This window comes from Aptenodytes patagonicus, unplaced genomic scaffold, assembly GCF_965638725.1.
Source record: "Aptenodytes patagonicus unplaced genomic scaffold, bAptPat1.pri.cur scaffold_250, whole genome shotgun sequence".
NCBI lineage: Eukaryota > Metazoa > Chordata > Aves > Sphenisciformes > Spheniscidae > Aptenodytes > Aptenodytes patagonicus.
In genome coordinates this window covers 57,400-67,191 of record NW_027472176.1, presented here as the reverse complement: position 1 = coordinate 67,191, position 9,792 = coordinate 57,400, and the positions used below count along the sequence as shown (strand labels likewise).

General features: G+C 43.3%; 2 long non-coding RNA genes across 2 annotated transcripts; both read right to left on the bottom strand.

Annotated features, from left to right (window-relative positions):
• Positions 1–262: 262 nt before the first annotated feature.
• Positions 263–2,892, bottom strand: LOC143173770 (uncharacterized). Its single transcript, XR_012997764.1, has 3 exons — positions 2,693–2,892; positions 1,331–1,447; positions 263–341 (listed from the first exon to the last, which is right to left on the bottom strand). It is a non-coding gene; the product is annotated as an uncharacterized LOC143173770 (long non-coding RNA).
• Positions 2,893–3,658: 766 nt separating this feature from the next.
• LOC143173769 (uncharacterized) lies at positions 3,659–7,608 on the bottom strand. Its single transcript, XR_012997763.1, has 3 exons — positions 7,488–7,608; positions 5,981–6,234; positions 3,659–3,833 (listed from the first exon to the last, which is right to left on the bottom strand). It is a non-coding gene; the product is annotated as an uncharacterized LOC143173769 (long non-coding RNA).
• Between the last annotated feature and the right edge of the window lie 2,184 nt (positions 7,609–9,792).

The window sequence follows — 9,792 nt, the reverse complement described above, 5'->3', positions numbered from 1 at the left end:
CTTCAGGAATTGAATTCAGTTGGGCTCTTTGCAGGTGAATCCAGTTGGAACACTCAACACTGCAGTATGAAATTGTACGACTTGTTTTCAAAACCTATGGACAAAGGCCATGCCCAAGAAGACTCAGCAAGAGATTACTTCCTTTTCATTCATCTGTGAATTTTGATGGTAAATATTACCCCTGCCAGCTTAACTGATACTCACTTCGAGAAAATTTAGTACTAGTTTCATCCTTCCACACACATGCACGTCTTACCTCGTACATGACTTGTCCTGATGCCAAGCGTTTTCTGTCACCAAATGCTAACTGCAACAGATGTAAACTCACAACATCACCTTCACTGAAAAAGGTGTAAATTATGACATTTGATTACAAAGCTGCTTTATAGTCCTCATTACCATTTTATTAGATCGAGACTGAAGTTTTCCTAATAGCATGCTCTTGCTGAAAAGAAAAACAGCACTTCCCAAAACATGGCAGTCGGTCACATTTGGACGCTAAAACATAGAGGAGGAAATTTTGACACTAACAGCTTCAGGGGCAAATGCTAACCATACAGTTTGAAAGCTTTTAGATGTTGCATGGACTAAACCTTGTTGGAAAGAGCTCTGCACAGTGAAGAGTTCTCGATCAAAGCTGCTTTAAGGTCAAACCTAAAAAGATTGCCACGCTGTGAACAGCTGAGCTGATGAAATAGCTTGCTGATGCTGAAGGAGGGAGATCTTTCTCCCCTTCCCTTACCACCAAAGTCCCAGTCCCTCTCTTGCATACGCTGCACCCTTCCACACGCTCATGTGATTCATTAGCCCAGCAGGAAACCATTGACTTTTCTGCTGAACAGCGATCGTGCTCTGCCACGTGAGCTGAACTGGCTCATGAAGGCTCCAAAGACTGCTAAAGTTGGCACAAGGTAATCGGCAATACCCTCACCTCCCTCCTTTAGGGGCAGGTTGGCAGGCTGTCACATTGGCACGTCTAGTGTGTCTAGATCTGCAGCCTCAACTACTTTTAATGGTATTTTAATACCACGGTACGAACAGCAAACAAATCGTGAAGCAGTCATCAAGAAACAAGAAGTCATTTAAGAAGACAAGCACAAAACTACAGCCACTGTTGCTTTGCCTTCTGTCAGAAGGTAGGAACTAGGAGGTCCCTCTTCACGTCTGTTAAATCCTGTAAAAAACGGCATCGTAGGCTTAACACCTTCCGTACCCGAGAGAATCTCCTGCACAGCTAAATAAACAAAACAAATACACATGTATTAACTGTATGGGAACAAGTATATATAAAAAAGAAGAATTCAGTGGCTTATACAAAGTTTTTATTCACCTTTCTTGCGTAGACTGGACAGCCCACAAGTAGCAACAATTGCGAGGATCATTCTCAGGCTCTTGAAAAGTAACAGCATAGACAGGAATCCGTCCTCCTTCAAGCTGAGAGTGGTGCCTACGGGTTTAAAAAAGAAAAAGAAAAAAGGTGAGCCTACTGGCCCTAACTGTTTGTAGACGGGTAGAAGCATCTTCTGAGAAAAGAGCACCTTACATGCTTATCCTCAAAGTACAGAAGGTCATACTTGCATCTCAAACAAGTGAGTCAAGGAAGCGACTACTTCTTACGCAACAGTCAAGAGGTGAGGAAATTACTGACCGTCAAATGCAATAACCTGGGCTTATGCCCTCCTCTGCCGGAGGAGGAGGAGGAGAAACATAAACGATCACTTCAGCTGCCAGGCAAAAGATTGTCCAAACTGTTGTAGCCTACTCCAATATCGAACTTAAAATGCAGCATATCTTCTGTGCACAAAGTTAAACCAGCGCCAAACAGAAGTAGTTTCTCGTTGCTTTACTTGGACTATGTAAAGCATTTTTCTTCCAGACTTCTGAACCTTATTTGTACCTTCACAATCTATTCTTGCCACCTAATTACTGCTCCACTCTCTCTCTTTATGCATCCAATAGTTTCTGGAGAGTCACTGCAGATTTGCTCAAGTGAATCCCTATCTCAATTTGGTCAAATATTTCAAGTGAGATTGCTCTTTGGCAGATTTAAAATCATCTCTTAGTTTTTCTGCTGCTTACAAATTCACATGTCCCTTGTGCTCATCTCCAAGTGTCCCAAGCAAACTTTCATTCACATGCATCGTTGCCTGAAACGTAGGAAAGAATATATTTTCCGGCACACATCAGCTATTGATTTTTCATGTCTCACTAGTTTCATCCTGGACACTTTAGAGAATATTGTCACCAAAATCACGTTATTGGCATACTTAAGCCTTCCAATGTATGCCCTAATTGCAGGAACTGGTCCTGAAAAATAGTTTTTAAAACCGGTTTCATCGAAATACGCACATTGCCTGCTTTCACTGAATACCACGGGTAGAACAAACGGTCTCATACAAATCAGCTCTGTCACATCCTCGCTGCTTGACACAACCCAAAGCAGCATGCTTTCCACAATTCCTCAATCCACAGGCACACTAAGGAAAACAGTCCTAGTCCACTGGGGAGAAGGCGGTCCACTTAATCCATGTGTGACTTAATAGTTGTTCCACAAGAGGATTTCTAAACATTCCAAGATTATACTCAAAATTCCAGTCCCTGAAAAAGTTCTCTTGACATTAACATGCTTCCTTAGGCAAAAAATTGAGACGCCGGCACCTCCAGGCATGGCCAAGTGTAAAGGCCTACTTACTCCCTCTCCAAAGTTTTCATATCCCATAGTGACAGGTAGCCGTCCGAAAAACCCACAACGAGCTGATTGCTTCTGCTTATGTAGCACAGGGTTGATATCGCTGTTCCTGAAGGATTTTGTAATTGAAAACAGAGATGTCTCCCTTCTCTGGTCACCGTTTCTCTTCTTTGTGGAACTTCAGCAGGAATTCTGGTGACAACTTCTAGACCTACACACACAAAACCACGCAATAAATGAACGTGTTATGCCATTTAGGTTGCATTTTAAACGTGATAACACGCATAAATTTATGCAACACTTTTTTTCCTATCTCCATTCTGTATGTATTCAAAGAACATAAGAACTCTCCGACTGGACAGGTATTCTCACTCGTCTTTCAAAACCAGGTAAAAGTGTAACCTTCACAGGCAAATTCTTCTTGGACTCTGTAAGTCAGGACTTTGGGCCTCATGACGAAGCTCTCTGAAGTGGCATCAGCTCCTGAAGCCACTGTTGTAATGGCCAAAACAGCGTATGCAAGCTGAATACACAAATTAGAGATCTCATTCACCCGAATGCATGACTTTTGGTAAGTCGGATTTATTTCAAAAAACAAGACTAAAATTTGCCCCGAGCCAATTAACAGAAGCAGAAGAACATTCCCAAGAAATAGGGCACCTCTGACACAACTTCCTATCAGGCAGCTGCACGGACTCAGACGGTAAAATTCCCACACCTCACTGGCAAGAATCAGAGTGACACAGGGATCTTGGTGGCAGGGGGGCATTTCCAGCATTAGAAGGAGTATTAAGCCACTCCCATTTTTAGTCAGTTCAGGACTGTAAGGTGTCAAACCACCACCTGCAATCAGGGGTCATAAATGTCTGCACACTCGTATCTTCAAGGTGGGGGGCATATTGTTTATTTACAAGACACAAGTTTTCTTACTTCTAAATTCAAGTTGAAAAACTGCAGGCTTACCCGATGCTTCTGTTTCATTCTGACTGCAAGCTAAATCATCCAAACAAAGGTCAACCAGAAGTAGGTGACCAACATCTGTAGCCACTGCTGCCACTCCAAAGAGCCATCGCAGACTCTGATGTAGGTGCTGAGTGCTCACACTGGGTCCTCCGTGATTAGTTATGGGTTCTATAGCAGTTACCTACAGGAAAACTACAAGTTACTGTTTAAGCTGCTTGACAAGCCAAAGAGAAATCACTCAAGAGTGGAGCCAGAATTAGCACATCGGAAACAAGAAAGTACATACAGGATCATAAGACATAAAAACAAAGCATTGTTCCCAATTGTATCGAGGCGGGGGCGGGGGCGGGAGGGAAGCCCTGCACAAAAATCTGTTACTGCCTTCCATTTACTAGATTTCCTACAGTTATTTAACTGAACTAACTTCAACTTCAATGGTGCATTCTAGTATTACAGCTTACCAATTTCCATTTCCTACCTAGAAACAATTAGCTCTAAGAAACTTAGAAAACCAGTTATATGCCAGAAACTTTACCATATTTAAGGGACTTAAGTTTAAGAAAGACAAAACTACATCTAGTTCTCCCACTGCTCACAGCCCACCAGCACTGTGATGCAGTCTATGCCTTCTTTGCCAAACAGGTATTAGGATGCGTGGTGGCGGTAAGTCAGGCGGGACAGCGGCCAAGTCGCACGGTAGACACACCACTTCCACGGGGACGAAACATTTTCAGAAAGTGTTGAAGGGACACGCTGCCCTAGTGAAATTTACACTCGTCCTCATTTAGAAGAAAAATAACCACCAGAGAAAGTAAAAAAGGTTTTAAATGCGCACCAGCACTTTTATGAATGTGAACAAAAATTTAAAAAGCCAGCCTAAAACAACCTGTGTCCTGTCTATGCTGATCTAACTAATCTAATAGGAAAAAGATAGGAAGCAAAACGAAAGCAACAGACCAAACGTGCTTGGAATCAAGAGCATTCAGGGCAGAAGAGCAGAAATTCAGGTAAGCTTTGGCTTTATTCCAATATTCATAACCTTTACCACACAACAGCCAACTTCCCCCACCCACCCCCAAGGCTTCTTCATATTTTCTCCTGAACCATCTTTTTGTGGCGTAGAGAAACTCCCCAACACAAGTGATAGTTATAACCACGTTCTATTCCAAATCACTGCTGTAGACACAGATCCAATATGTGACGTGATCCTTCTTAACCTTTCCTTTTCCTATTCCCAGCTTACTTAGATTTAAGAAAGAAAACCTAACAAAGCTATGTCATTTTTCACAGCCACAATTTACTTACTGATTATAGGCTTATGTCAGCACACAGCTTGCCTCTCCGTCTGAAACGCCCAGATTTACCCAGATGATAGGCAAACTAACACAGAGGAGCACCAACCCGGCTCCTATCTTCAGAAATTACCACCGTACAAATGCTTACTACTGGTAACCGCACTGTAGCATTACAAACAAACAAAACTCCACCTGTATGCTAGCAAGTCAAACCAAATCACGTTAGGGAAAGCTGAGTAATAAGTAAGTATTTATTTGTTGCCGATGCTGAGAGGATAAGGATGGAGTGAATCTTGATGTTCTATTAACTTACGCTGGTTCTTGTTTACATGAAGATAATGAGACTAGGGGACATTACATCATTGGAGTTTACGGGTTATAGAAGACAGAAAAAATTAGTAACGTCACACCAGTGTATCCCACCTACACAAACACAGTCGTCAATAAGCAGAGATTCAAGGACTGCAGACTGAAAGTCGATCTTTCAACAGTCTGTCGGATAACTCTCTAAAGGCTCTTTTTTCCTACCCGAACTCAACAGAAAAATGTGTTCTGCTCTCAAGTCACCTGCTTGCTAGCCTGAGATTCATGGGAATGTGTCTAAGTCACGCACAGCTCAGCTACGGAGGTTTGAGATATTTTAAAGAAAGACGGTATTTCCGACAGAAATTAACCGTTTAGGAAAAGTATGTTACAGGCTCTTTAAAGAGTGGGGTCTTCTTCTTTTCACTCTGGCCCAAAAAAGGTATCTTTCAATGCCTTTTTGTGGAAGTGGAGAATTAGGTAACTACGTGCTCTACCACAAAACCAGAAAACTTCTTTTACGATCAGTAAGCTCAAAAGACAATGGTGCCGTTAAGGCCGAGATTTTACATCAAGGCTCTCTTGACTGGATCCTCTGAAGTGGCAGTATGTTAGTGCAATATAGAAAAAATACCTCCTACAAAGAGACGCTCCAAAGCTTTTCCCGAAACAGGATTATGCAGCGCCTAACAACATAAAGGCTTCGTTTCTCCAATTAAAAAGGACGTACCCTTCCTGGAAGAACAACTGCTTTAGCCACTCTTGATATTCCAAGGTCGTACAGACAGAGAACACTTCCCTCTGCTTCTTCCAACCCAACCAGCAGTCCAGTTCTCTTCTGCCAGGAAAACTCCTTTACCACACGAACAGTGGGAGGCTGTTCATTTACTCCACTGAAACGATATGCAGAGCGCCGCTCTCCTGTCACAGAGTTCACTACCTCGAGTTGAGGACCACACGCCAGCCATGCTAGGCCATTTCTCCCTGTAAGAGAAAAGAAAGCTGACTAAAGCAAATTTCCAACAGAAGATGGAAACAACTGAAAAAATCACAGTCACCGCCCCTTCCCTTCAATAAAAGTACCTAACAGAGGAAGACCGACTTACCTAATTCTGGTCCATTATTTAAAATCACCCATTGAAATCCTCAAGCAATACATCTTAAAATTAACAACCTTATTACTTTGCATCTCTACTTGTCATTCCTGCACTGAAGAACTGTGGTGGTTTGGGATAAAGATTACAATACCTTGATCTCTACTCTTATACCGTTATACTCTTATACTCTTATACCGTTTTCGGCTTGTTTTTGCTGGAAATCCTCTCAATCCCTACGGGAATACAAGCATATTTCAAAGCATACTTCAGATATAACCAATCTAAGCCAATTCATTTCTAGTGTATTAATTTTACTTGACACATGCCGACTTTGGGCAGGGATTTGGACTTCAACAGGAAATTATCTTAAAATGGGCACCGTGTTAGTAAATTTAAACTCTTACACGTGCTGATTACAGAAAGAAATTAACACATTTTGTTCCACTGACCTACTTCAAACTCAAAGGAAGTATTAACTCGATCACTGCCCTTACAGTCAGGCAGAGAGACTCTACCTGGTCTCAACAGAAGCCTAGACATCCCGGTAGGCACCCAGCTCTACTTTCAGGTCACCCAGAAAGTCAACTCCCTAACCTGCTTAGCCACCTTCAGCAACTCTCACTGGGTACTCATCTGCATCCTGTCAAATACTTTGGAAATATGGCTGCAGCGCTTAACAGTGCTATCCTCTTCCTTCTGTTTTTAGTCAGACTCAAAAGGAAAAACCAGGGGGGGTTGCCTCTGTAACACTGTAGAAGAACTATTCCTGCGTGCGATGGCATGACGGTCACAGAGCTTGAGCTGGTGCAAATAAATAGGGCCCAAAGCAACGCTTTTACCTTTTTGAAAACTGCCTTTTGTTTCTTTAGAAATTGAGGAGGGCTCACTGACTCAGCATGTTTAAGTAAACTATTTTCATAGCACAAGATTGGTGCGGGTGGTTGTAATTTCAAAGTTCAACTCTACTAACGTTTTAATATTAGCATTTTTAATAGTTAAAACATCCTTTTTGTTCTCTCGATACCTGATGCATCTTAACAGCACCACCCGGACACAGCTGATACTATGACCCTATGCTTCAGGTAACCTCCGGGCAATAACAACTTCATACCAAGACCGAAGTTAAAGGAAAATGCTCACCTCCAGAAAACTTCCCGCGCAGCACAGAGTCGAGGCTTATCTCATCTTCCCCAAGTGCCTGAATAGTCCCCTCTGGAAACCGCAGCAGACTGCTCGTTACCTGCGCCGTTAGGTCTCGCATTCTTCACTGTAAGTAAGGAAACAAATGCAAAAATAGACTCCTGCCAGCCACAAGTATTTCTGAGATTGACAGACGTTCCATCAGTCTGCAGTGAATAATCTCCTATCCATCTCCTGTAGCTCTTTTCCTTAAAAAAGTGGCACTCAGGACGGTTTTTGATCTCACAGCAGAGCAAAAGGAGAATCCTTGGCTTTTCTGATGCCTATGAGATCACCAACAAGAAGTGATGCAGAGGTATCGACAAGACAAATAACAGGGGAAAATAACCCCAATAGACTGGGTTCAAGTCGACTCACATAGGTTAGTAAGAGGCGATCTGAGAAAAACCGTATTTTAAAAAGCTTCTCGGCAACAGGTATAAGTCTCCATTTGTGCTTTCCCTTGATTTTATACTTCATTATTTATTGTCAATTGTCTTCTAGCAGATTTCACACATCATTTACGTCTTGTCCGCTTTTTGCGTGTTTATTTTGCACATTAAGGAATACCGAGTTCTTAACTACCTGCATTCTCAAATTCTTCCAGAAAATGTACTCTTGAGATGTTCACGTTACAAGCAATACAGACTTTCACAGCTCATCAAGCAGAGAGTAGTTTTCCATACACTTATGACGTAAACACCACACAAGCACTTTAAAACACTGATTTTCTTCTATACTTAAACCCTCCTATTCCTTACTCCAGTCCTTTCCTTCCTATTGCCTGTCCTTATCACATCTCTGCAGTCTTCTGCAAAAATTTCTAGGCCTTTCAGCCAGTTTCCACACTTCTGTAGGTGCTCCACAAAGAGGTCACCTTTCAGCATGTCAAGAGAGATGCTTTTTGTGGAAAAACTTAAAAGCTGAAGTGATTTGCAAGACTAAAGAGGTGGCTAAATAAGAGATATTCCATACGCATGGAAATACAAACCACTTTAAGTAGCAGTGTTTTGCAAGTTCTGTGGGTTATTGAAAAAGCCTCTGGAAGACAAGACAGATTTAATTATCTTGTTCAAACAGCACCGCTTTCGTCATGAAGCCTCAAAAGGAAGATAGTAGACGTAGTTCGCTGTTCCTGGGTGTTAGGCATGCCGACCAGCTCAGGCATCAAACAGAACCCTTACCCTGTGCTACAAACCAGTACAGCCAGCCACTTCAATGTGCACACAAAGCCTACTGCATTAACTGTACCATACATGTTCTCCTGCAAAGAAAGTTTTATGATTGTTTCTTCCAGCGTGCACTAATTGGAATTGGCATTGGGATCTGCTGTACTTCAAGTCACAAGCACTCCATTTGAGACTCTGTTCAGTAACTTCTGCCAGCATGGAAACAACGAGCGCGTGAAACGCAGGAAGAGTAAGTCAGGGTCCGCGCTAAGCACAAGTCAACATTTGGAAAAAACTGTTGCCGATGGCAAAGCCAGTATTGCAGGACGCGGCTGCAGCCGGCCAGCCTGACCACTGCCAGCAGCCACAGCTGGCACAGGTCAAGTTCCAAGCGGGACAACTTCTTTGCAGTAGTTTTGCTGGGTTTGCTTTTTGGTACTTGTCATCATTTCAAAGCGACAGCGGGACGAACTTTTGCACTGCCTCTAGGGGCTCCAGAGAGTAAAAAGCCCCACAATTTGACCAGCATGCTGGCTTAGCTTAGTTGGAATGCTTTAATGAATATGTTTTACGAGTAACCCTTAGTACCAAATACTAATACAGATCTATCGGGTTGGTGAAGAGCGTCTTTTAAATGTTTCCGCTTGTGCCCATTGCCTCTGGTCCTGTCACTGGGCACCCCTGGAAAGTACTTGGCTCCGTCTTCTTTACCCCCTCCCTTCGGGTATTTAGATGCATTGATGAGATCCGCCCTGAGCCTCCTCTTCTCCAGGCTGAATAGTCCCAGCTCTCCCAGCCTTTCATCACAGGAGAGATGCTCCAGTCCCCTCTAACCATCTTTGTAGCCCTTCGCTGGGCCCTCTCCAGGACCTCCATCTCTCTCTTGTGAGACTGGGGAGCCCAGGCCTGGACACAGCACTTCAGGTGTGGCCTCACCAGTGCTGACGGGAGGAAGGGTCACCTCCCTCCACCTGCTGGCAACGCTCCTCCTCAGGCAGCCCGGGATACCGTCAGCCGCCTTTGCCGCAAGGGCACGTTGCTGCCTCACGGTCAACTTGGTGTCCACCAGGACGCCCAGGGGCTTTTCTGCCAAGCTG